General features: G+C 37.8%; 3 protein-coding genes across 8 annotated transcripts in view; 2 read left to right on the forward strand and 1 right to left on the reverse strand.

Annotated features, from left to right (window-relative positions):
* LOC127837785 (uncharacterized) overlaps positions 1-11,561 on the forward strand; it is a 605,533-nt gene that overhangs the window by 147,314 nt on the left and 446,658 nt on the right. The window lies entirely within an intron of this gene.
* Positions 1-11,561, reverse strand: part of LOC127837806 (solute carrier family 49 member 4 homolog) — a 583,680-nt gene that overhangs the window by 112,758 nt on the left and 459,361 nt on the right. The gene's annotated exons all lie outside the window — the stretch shown is intronic.
* The window catches only part of LOC127837799 (G-protein-signaling modulator 2-like), a 616,832-nt gene that overhangs the window by 92,354 nt on the left and 512,917 nt on the right, over positions 1-11,561 (forward strand). The window lies entirely within an intron of this gene.

The following is an 11,561-nucleotide window of genomic DNA, read 5'->3' on the forward strand; positions in this document are numbered from 1 at the left end:
ATTGTATTTAGCCTTATTCAGAAAACTACTTCTTTGGAACGAAATAGATGCAACTTCCCTTCCTATTTGCCTTGGGAATTGTTTGGATGGAAATTGTTGTTTTTTTTTTAATATATCCACTATTGAGAGAGAGCCTGGGCATCTAACACCTTATCATCCAGCTGCTTGGTAATTTATAACGTTTATCTGCGGGAAAATTCAATTATAGTGCTTGTTTGATGATTTGTAACATTTTTTCTGTGGAAAATGTAATGACAGGAAATTTAATTGAAGAAGAATCTTGCTTTGTTATGCAGGCATTTTGCAACATATAATAATAGTTCTTGTTTGGTAATTTGTAACGTTTTTGTGTAAAGAAATAATATATATATATTGCTTGCTTGGTGTTTTGTAACATTTTCCTTGGGAAAATATATGATTGCTTAGTGATTTGTAGGTTGTCCTGTGGAAGAATATCATAGTTTTTACTTATTGATTTAGAAATTGTTACAAAAAATATTATCAGTTTTTATTTGTCAATTTTTATATTTTTCTATGTAATATTTGTGTATGGTTATATATAACAAGGGCTGTTTGTAAAACATGCATGCCCCCCATATGGGCTGTCCATTGTAGTGGCAGCCATTGTGTGAATACGATTTTTGTCACTGTGACCTTGACCTTTGACCTAGTGACCTGAAAATCAATTGGGGTCATCTGCGGGTCACGATCAATGTACCTATGAAGTGTCATGATCCTAGGCAAAAGCGTTCTTGAGTTATCATCCGAAAATCATTTTACTATTTCGGGTCACCGTGACCTTGACCTTTGACCTTGTGACCTCAAAATCAATAGGGGTCATCTGCAAGTCATGATCATTCTACCTATGAAGTTTCATGATCCTAGGTATATGTGTTCTTGAGTTATCATCCGAAAACCATTTTACTATTTCGGGTCACCGTGACCTTGACCTTTGACCTAGTGACCTCAAAATCATTAGGGGTCATCTGCGAGTCATGATCAATCTACCCATGATGTTTCATGATCCTAGGCCTATGCGTTCTTGAGTTATCATCCGGAAACCATTTTACTATTTCGGGTCACCGTGACCTTGACCTTTGACCTAGTGACCTCAAAATCAATAGAGTCATCTGCAAGTCATGATCAATCTACCCATGAAGTTTCATGATCCTAGGCGTATGCGTTCTTGAGTTATCATTCAAAAAACCATTTTACTATTTTGGGTCACCGTGACCTTGACCTATGACCTAGTGACCTGAAAATCAATAGGGGTCATCTGCGAGTCATGATCAATGTACCTATGAAGTTTCATGATCCTAGGCCCAAGCGTTCTTGAGTTATCGTCTGACAACCACCTGGTGGACGGACCGACAGACCGACCGACCGACCGACATGAGCAAAGCAATATACCCCCTCTTCTTCGAAGGGGGGCATAATAATAGTGCTTGTTTGGCAATATGTAATGCCTTTCTATGAAAATTTTAAATAATAGTGCTTGCTTGATTTGTAACGTTTTTTTTAAAGGAAAATATAAAAGTTTGTAACGTTATTCTGTAGAAAAAAGTACTAAATGTGCTTGCTTGTAACATTTTTCTAAAGAAAAATAGGCAATTGGTAATATATTTCTGTGGACAATTACAAGAATAGTGCTTGGCTGTTGATTTGCAACATTTTTGGTAGTACAATATAATAATGTTTGGCAATTTGTAACATAATTATATGCAGCAAAATATCATATGTGTTTGGTGATTTGTGCGTCTAAAGGAGAAAAACTAATTTGTAGCCTGATGAGTTTTTTCTAACAATTAAAATATTTTCTTACCTGCATAATTATGAAATAATTACAAGAGCACCGCATAACGGGTGCCACGCTCGGCTGCGGGTGCAGTTTTGAAAAAATGAAAGCTTGTCAGAATTTTTTATGTGTGTAAAGATCACAGTGACCTTGACCTTTGACCTAGTGACCCAAAAATGGGAGAGGCGTGTAGAACTCATCAAGGTGCAGCTACATATGAAGTTTCAAAGTTGTAGGTGGAAGCAATTTGATTTAAGAGCCAATGTTCAAAACTATAACAAAATGTTAAGGTTTTAGCAAGACGCTGACGGCGGACGACACGACGGGCTTGCTATGACAATACCTTGGGTTTTCTCTGAAAACTCCGAGCTAAAAACAGGACAAAAATCAAAATGGTGAGCATAGAAGGTAAGCGGGTCCACACATAATGTAGCCTCTGGGTTGGAACGGACCTCATAAACTTCAGAATACACACCCAAAGAAGGTAACGGTTTGACTGCAGAGAAAGTTCACACAGTTTTATGAAATCCCAAAAAATAATAACAATAAGAGATGTGTTTGTCAGAAACACAATGCCCCCTATTGCGCCGCTTTGTAGCCATATATTTGACCTTTGACCTTGAAGGATGACCTTGACCTTTCACCACACAAAATGTGCACCTCCATGAGAAGGAAGTAAGAGATTGAATGGAGAAAGGAAAATTATTCTTTTTTGACCTTTGACCTTGAAGGATGACCTTGACCTTTCACCACTCAAAATGTTCAGCTCCAGGAGATACACATGCATGCCAAATATCAAGTTGCTATCTTCAATATTTAAACAGTTATGGCCAATGTTAAAGTTTGACGCAAACACACAAGAAAACAAACCAACAGACAGGACAAAAACTCTGGCGTAGGGAGTGTTTTTGTTTTTGTAAGATTTGAAATGGTGACCTATATTTTGAGTTGACCCCCCTTACCAAACATCAAACTTTGCTTACAAGGATTTTGTATAATATAATGAAAATTTGGACAATCTTAGGGCAATAATTATGGCATTAATAATGTTGAGAAATGTGAATGCTAGAGTGTTTACAAACCAATGTGGACGAACTGACAGCGGACAAAGACCAATCCTAAAACCTCATCTGAGCAATCAGGTGAGCTAAAAAGTGTGTTTCACCGATCTGAGCCATTTTCCAACTTGTCCAAGAAATCAATAAAACCAATGTATTGACTAAGTTTCACGATGATTAAGAAAAATATGTGACTTCTAAAGTGTTCGATCACAAGGTTTCTCTCTATAAAGTCACATAAGGAAAACTGCCCCACCCCCCTGGCAGTCATGTTTATTGACCCATCGGGACCATTTGCAAACTCATCTGAGATATATATAAAACCAATCTTTTCACCAAGTTTCATGATGATTGGGCAAAAAATGTGACTTCTAGAGTGTTCACAAGCTTTTTTTACTACATAAATTATTCAACTGACCAGAACCATTTTCCAAATCAACTCTCGTATCAAGGAAACAAATGTTCTGACCAAATTTCATGAAATATGGGCAAAAAATGTGACTTCAAGAGTGTTCACATGTTTTCACTATATACATTTAGAGAAAAATGCCCCGCCCACTGGCGGCCATGTTTTTTCACCGATCTGGACCATTTTCAAACTTGTCCGACATATCAATAAAACCAATGTTTCCATTAACTTCCATGATGATGGGCCAAAATTGTGACTTCTAGAGTGTTTACAAGGTTTCTCTTTAGCCATTTAAGGAAAACTGCCCCGCCCACTGGCGGCCATGTTTTTCAACGGACCGGAACCACTTTTGAACTCAACCAACATATCATTAAGACAGACATTTAGACATAGTTACATGAAGATTGGGCATTAAATGTGACTTCTACAGTGTTGACAAGCTTTTTCTTTTTTTTTGACCTAGTGACCTAGTTTTTGACCCAGCATGACCCTGTTTCGAACTCGATCGAGATATCATTTGGACAAATCTTCTGACCAAGTTTCATGAAGATTGGACAATAAATGTGACCTCTAGAGTGTTTACAAACAAATGTTAACGGATGGACGACGGACAATGACCGGTCACAAAAGCTCGCCTGAGCAATCAGGTGAGCTAAAAGGTTATGACCATTAAAGTTTTCAGGGGGACGGACAGACTGACATACTGACTGACTGAAGGACAGTTCAACTGCTAAATGCCACCCTACCAGGGGCATAAAAACAAACAAGCGATGTGTTTGTGAAACACTATGTCCCCATATATTTGAACTTTGACCTTGAAGGATGACCTTGACCTTCACCTTTCACCACTAAAAATGTGCAGCTCCATGAGATACACATGCATGTCAAATATCAAGTTGCTATATTTAATGTTGCAAAAGTGTACATTAAAAAAGTGATTTTGACCCATATGTTTGACCTTTGACCTTGAAGGATGACCTTGACCTTTCACCACTCAAAAATGTGCAGCTCCATGAGATACACATGCATGCCAAATATCAAGTTGCAATCTTCAATATTGCAAAAGTTATGTCAAATGTTAAAGTTTGACGCCAACACACAAGAAAACAAACCAACAGACAGGACAAAAACAATATGTCCCCCGCTAGAGTGATAAACAACTTAGTTCAGTCTGATACCCACCTATAGTGTTCAGCAGCTACTTCAAACTCTCCCAGGAATATGTGGGCGTTGCCTAGGTTACTGTAGGCCCGTCTCTCGGCAGCCTTGTCACCAAACTCACGGGCTATTGCTAACCTCTACAATACAAGACACATTGCCAATCAATGGATATTACATGAGCAGGGTAATGCAAAAATGGGTCTTTTGTCATATGCTGACAGCAAAGCTCCAGAAACGCCTGTGCATTTGTGCAGTCTGGTCAGAATGAGACCACGAAACATTATGTGAATTGATAGCAGACAGGGTAGCTCCTGACCAGACTGGGCAAACCTTGAGTGGCTATAGAGCAGACAAGGTAGCTCCTGACAAAACAATGCAAATTAGCAGGCTGGTCTGGAGCTATGCTGGCCACATATGGCATAAGACCCATTTTCGCATTTTGCAGCTCATACAGAAGATTTGGAGCACACAATTAATTATTAACTGATGATCACTATCTCCACAATCGTCACAGGAAATACATTTTGTTTGATTTCAATGTAATCTCACTTTCATTTTATTTCATGTTTAAAGAAACATAAAAAAGTTATATTAACTTTATTTTTCAAATATAGTTGTACACATTATAATTCCATATTTATCGAAAGTTTCAATCGACTGTAATATCATCACAAGCTAACAATTATGCACTCCATACTTCTAAGTCAGCATCATTAACACTCTGTTTCTCTACCATATATTTTAAAGAACCAAATTTCTATGAAATAGCAACAGCGCCGTAGCCACGCTGAGGCACACCGTGGCAGTTGCCTCAGCTAAAATTTGCAGAGCAATGTTGAGATTACGAGGAAAAAAAGGAAAATTTATGTCAAAGAATAAAATCTATATAAGAAATTGAGGCAATTTAATCAATTTAAGGCACTATGATATTCACAAACAAATATTATCATTGAGTACAATTGGTTCATGTTGAGGCAGATAATTATTTCATTTTAATAACTTCAATTGATGCCAAATGGCTGAGCAAAATGATTAGGAAAATCCGTATATTGAACAAAGCGTCGCACTGTACACTTCGATGCTACAATCATTGTGGATATCGGAACGTACCAAGCGAGGATCCAGTGTTTTACAGCCAGGTCTGGGTCTATTTTGGACCTAAACACACTTCGGGTTGTTGGCGTTTTTGCCTTTATTGGAATTCTCCTCTTTATGGCCGGCGTCGAGTTTAATCCGGGACCGTTTCAGGTGGTAAGAATCTTTGTTTACATTAGAATTTTCAAATTATGATATCCCGCGTATTAAACTTTTTTGATATAAAGAAGTTCAAGTCTTTTCTTTTTAATAGTCAATAAAGTTGATGATAGAACGTTGATGATAGAACTGTCAACTGACAGAAAAACGCAGTGCTAAAACAAAATGTTACACAAGAAAATAGAAAAAATGGCCAAAAACTTAACTGATTTAAGATAAATATTTGTACTCCTCATGATAAGCAATATGCCCCCGTGACGCAGTTGGTAAGGCGTCAGACTCTGGATCCATTGCTCACTATTATATTGTCACTGCGTTGGTTCGAATCCCAGTAGGTCCGTGTTTAAGTAAATTCTATCAATGATCCTTTTTATATGTGTTTATGATTGAAAACGCTTTTGATTTAATGCATTTAAATATTTTTTTAAAGAGCCCTATTGTCTTTCAAGCTCTAAATGAAAAAACAAATCGTCCACGAATTTTTTCATGGTGAACTTGTCTGAACTACAACAGCAAGTTTGCGGAAGCTGATTTGATGTTAACCTAAGAAATAATATTTTGTATTGGTTCTTGTACATGTGAGCGGAGTTTTAGCGCATTGCAAAGGCTTAAAACGTGGACACGTTCTTCTATGAAAGAGGAACGGCTTAATGGCATCGCTTTAATGTTTGTACATGAACAAATTCCAGTTGATCGAAAACAAATTCTTCAAATGTGGGATTCAACTGGAGAAAGGAGTTAAATTAGCGTTCAATAAGATTGATATTTAAAAGTTGAATAATAATAAAACATGTTCATGAAACATTATTCGCTAAAATGTTTGATAGATCTGTTTCTTCATATTATAAGGTAGATCTATTTTATTTTAGTATTTCAATAATAACAAGGGCTGTTTGTAAAACATGCATGCCCCCCATATGGGCTGTCCGTTGTAGTGGCAGCCATTGTGTGAATACGATTTTTGTCACTGTGACATTGACCTTTGACCTAGTGACCTGAAAATCAATAGGGGTCATTTGCGGGTCACGATCAATGTACCTATGAAGTGTCATGATCCTAGGCAAAAGCGTTCTTGAGTTATCATCCGAAAATCATTTTACTATTTCGGGTCACCGTGACCTTGACCTTTGATCTTGTGACCTCAAAATCAATAGGGGTCATCTGCAAGTCATGATCAATCTACCTATGAAGTTTCATGATCCTAGGCGTATGCGTTCTTGAGTTATCATCCGAAAACTTTTTACTATTTCGGGTCACCGTGACCTTGACCTTTGACCTAGTGACCTCAAAATCAATAGGGGTCATCTGCGAGTAATGTACAATCTATCCATGATGTTTCATGATCCTAGGCGTATGCGTTCTTGAGTTATCATCCGGAAACCATTTTACTATTTCGGGTCACCGTGACCTTGACCTTTGACCTAGTGACCTCAAAATCAATAGGGGTCATCTGCAAGTCATGATCAATCTACCCATGAAGTTTCATGATCCTAGGCGTAGGCGTTCTTGAGTAATCATTCAAAAACCATTTTACTATTTCAGGTCACCGTGACCTTGACCTTTGACCTAGTGACCTCAAAATCAATAGGGGTCATCTGCGAGTCATGATCAATGTACCTATGAAGTTTCATGATCCTAGGCCCAAGCGTTCTTGAGTTATCGTCTGACAACCACCTGGTGGACGGACCGACAGACCGACCGACATACCGACATGAGCAAAGCAATATACCCCCTCTTCTTCAAAGGGGGGCATAAATATGTAAAGCACATTCTATTATCCATATACATACTATGGCTTGTATGAGAGAGCTGTGTCTCAATTTATTCTTTTTTTCTATCTGACTTCAAATGAAGTATATGACTATTTTTCTGTAGTTAAGTTTGTTACATCATTGTCACTTCAAACACCGTTCATGGTACCAGAATATAAAATTGACAATGAACTTGTAGCAGATTTTTTTTGTTAACTTCATTGAAACCAAACGGTTATATGTAGCATCCATGATTCCGATAATTTAGGTAATAAATGTAGTTTAAATGGCCTTTTAAAACGCACCAGAGACGTTCTTAAAATACACGGTTAAACTTACAAAAGAGTATTCAAACATTTAAATGTAAATACAATATAGCTACAAAATCATGAAAGTATTATATTTTTTAATTATGCTGTTGTTTTCCTGTTTTTTTAACTGTTGTTGTTTTATCTAACAGTTATAAGTTTTCATACCAAATCAACTCTTACCAGACACTGACCTTTAGAAAGCTTTAGTATGCATGAATATATGGAAGTACTCTTATAGTGAATACATGACTTTCTGTACTGGAACTGGATTAAATAGATCAAAGAAATCCAAATGACTTACTGTTATGCTGTAATTTGTCTTGCAACACTCATGCACGTAAAAACAAAACAGAATATGAAGATAGGGCACATTTCAATAATGTCATGTATGCTAATAAGCCCCTAAGTACCTGGTAAACGTTCAAAAGCTTTACTTTGCAAATAATTTTTTCCAAATGAACCTGGTTCTGGAAAAACCGGGCTTAATGCATGAGTAAAAATTGTCTCTGATTAACCTGTGCGTACTGCGCAGGCTAATCCGGGAAAGACACTTAACAAAGATGCGTTAAGCTCGTTCTTTCCAGAGCTTGGCTCCATCAATGACAACTAGATAGCTGCCCCTAGCACCTCTACCATATCCCTACCTCCTGATGGTAGATGATTGCCTGACTGAAGTTTCCCAGGAGATAGTGAGTGTTGCCAAGGTTACCACAGGCGCGACCTTGAGCTGCCCTGTCACCCAGCTCCTGGACTATCGCTAGATTGGCCCTGAAAAACAGGACAACAAGTTTGACTTGTAGTCATATTTCATTCAGTGAACAACTGTAAGCTAGCTTGCCTGCCAACAATCCACATCCAAAATGTGTCGTCGTAATACGTCTCATTTACAAATAAAGTTTCATTTCACAGATTTTATGTTTGACATTTCTTAAGCTGGTCTTCTCCATAGAAATCCATACCATAATAATTACACAAAAGAGCTGTGTTTGTGAAACACAATGCCCCCTACTGCGCTTTGAAGCCGCACGGCAGTTATTTTAGAAACTAGAGGGCGGACACCATGCTCAATCCTTGAAATGCACTAAGTGACCCCGTGACCTAGTTTTTGACACGGCATGACCCATATTCGAACTTGACCTAGATATTGTCCTGATACAACTACTGACCAAGTTTGGTCAAGATCAGATGAGAACTTCTTCAATTAGAGAGCGGACACCATGCTAAATCCTTGAAATGCACTCAGTGACCTCGTGACCTAGTTTTTGACCTGGCATGACCCATATTCGAACTTGACCTAGATATTGTCTAGATACAACTTCTGACCAAGTTTGGTAAAGATCGGATTAAAACTATTTGAATTAGAGAGCGGAACCGAAAAGTGTGACAGACTGACAGACAGACTGACAGCCTGACGGACAGTGCGAAAGCTATATACCCCCTTTTCTTCTAAAGGGGGCATACAAAGATAAATGTAAAAAACACACAAAATCAGCAACCATTACAACTTCACACACAGATTTTGTTTTGATAAGACTATAGAAATTCCAGTTTTACAATACAATTTCTTTTCAACAGAAATATTTTGTCAAACTGTGAGCCTGTCCCTTTAACCCTTTATCACTCATATTGACCCTTTGTAGTCGTCTAGAAAATCAAATCTAATAACAGAACCATCTAAATAGATTCGAGTTTTAAAGGCTTCATTTCCAAACGCAAGATACTGATGAGTAGCAAACAGCATAAAACCTGAACAGCCTACAAGTTGCTCACAGGCTGTTCTGGTTTTATGCTGGTTGCATATAGCCATTTTTATTGTGCTTCTGTGCCGTTTAACTAGCCATATTAACCAGCAGCCAACTCACTCATAGTATTCAGCAGCTTTGACCAGACACTCCTTGACCTCTGCAGGGAATTCCCCGGGGTCCTGGTTCCCTGATCGCCCGGTTTGCTTCCCCTTTGCATGATATACGTTGCCAAGGTTGTAAAGGGCCCGTGCCTCACCGATCTGTGTATGTAAACAAATAAGTACATATTGCTAAGGTTATACAAGGCCCTGTCATTGCCAATCTGTGGATGAAAATGGATAAGTACACATGGCCAAGGTTGTCTCACTGATCTGTGGATGCAAACAAACTGTTGTTGACTTGCTGACTTTGTAAGCAGCACAGATAATCTCAGGATCTGTATATGAAGCAACTGATAATTACCAATTGATATGCTTGGTATATTTTTGTGCTCAGGTGAGCTAAAAAGCCCATATGACGATATTTAATGTATAAAGCTCAAACCTCTTTTACCTGCGCAAAGAACAGATTTTTTTAAATCAGAGCTTTACTAGAATTCGTAGCCAATCATGAGTTCCATTTGGAACTGAAATATTTCCAAGGTTATGTGAGACATGCTCTGGGAAAACTGGGCTTAATGCATGTTCGTTGAGTGCTGTCCCAGATTAGCCTGTGCAGACATGCTTATATAGGATATCTAGGACAACACTTTCTGTGCAGACATGCTTATCTAGGACAACACTTTCTGTGAAGACATGCTTATCTAGGACAACACTTTCTGTGAGGACATGCTTATCTAGGACAACACTTTCTGTGAGGACATGCTTATCTAGGACAACACTTTCTGTGAAGACATGCTTATCTAGGACAACACTTTCCACTAAGAATGTTTGTTTGTTTAGAAGAGATTTCCTTTAACAAAATATTGCTTCAACTCAGAAAATGTTTCCCTGATTTATTCTATGCAGACTGCTCAAGCTAATCTGGGAAGCACTTTGCCCGCATGCATTAAGCCCTGCTTTCCCAGAATGCATGTTATATAATGCTGGGCCTTATCAATCTCTACCAAAGTTTAAAATTGACAAAAATGTCAATCTTTCATTGAGGTAGATACCAAATTTTGTGTTACATGTCCATCTTATAAAATTGCAAATCATAGATACTTCTGCAATGGAAATAAGTATTTGCTCTGAAACAGTTTTTTAATAGTATAAATGCGTGGCATTGTTGTATAATTATTGAACTTGGCACAACAATATATTCAAAACATCCATCATTGTCCCACCAGGTATAACTACAAGATTAGTACCGGTATATGATACTAGGCACAACAAAACACTCAAAACTTTTTTTTAGAGTAATAATGCATGACATACATAAGTATTATGTAGGCAAAACAAAACCCTAAAAACACCCACACAAATTGTCAAGCCCGGTATATGATACTAGGCCCAACAAGAGATTGCCAAGCAATATGGTCCCCTACCGGTGAAACTCCACCATTGTCAGTAAAAAAAAATATTTGTTGCAAAGAAAGAGCCCTTGTTGGGGGGGGGGCATTGCCGAAGCTAGAAAAATGAAGCCAATAAGAAACAATTTTCAGTAAGGTAAAAGTACTTCTCTCATGCTTCTTCAAAAGACCATCTTCTTATTTTCTTCATTTATATATTTATAAGAATGTATTGAAATAAAAAAGTAATGGCATTAAAACCAATAAAGAACAGGTAATTATGGACTCATCGGCAGAGTTGCATCCACACATATTAATCTCTATTTTCAAAACACCGCAGTGTACACACAAGGTTAATAGATATGATAAGTGCCTTTTCATAACGCCCAACACCAGGGGTTGAAGAATTTTTCCAGAGCCACTCGCCCGTCAGGGCGAGTTGGCCTGACAATCCACTCGCCCTTTACTTTAATCTACTCGCCCTGCATTAAAAAACAGATATCTTTATTTATAGTTATGATCAACCAGAACCTTTTAAACCTACTTAACAAAGTAACAAAGTGACACTAAACTGCAAACAAATTAACT

Source organism: Dreissena polymorpha, chromosome 7 (genome assembly GCF_020536995.1).
Source record: "Dreissena polymorpha isolate Duluth1 chromosome 7, UMN_Dpol_1.0, whole genome shotgun sequence".
Lineage (NCBI taxonomy): Eukaryota > Metazoa > Mollusca > Bivalvia > Myida > Dreissenidae > Dreissena > Dreissena polymorpha.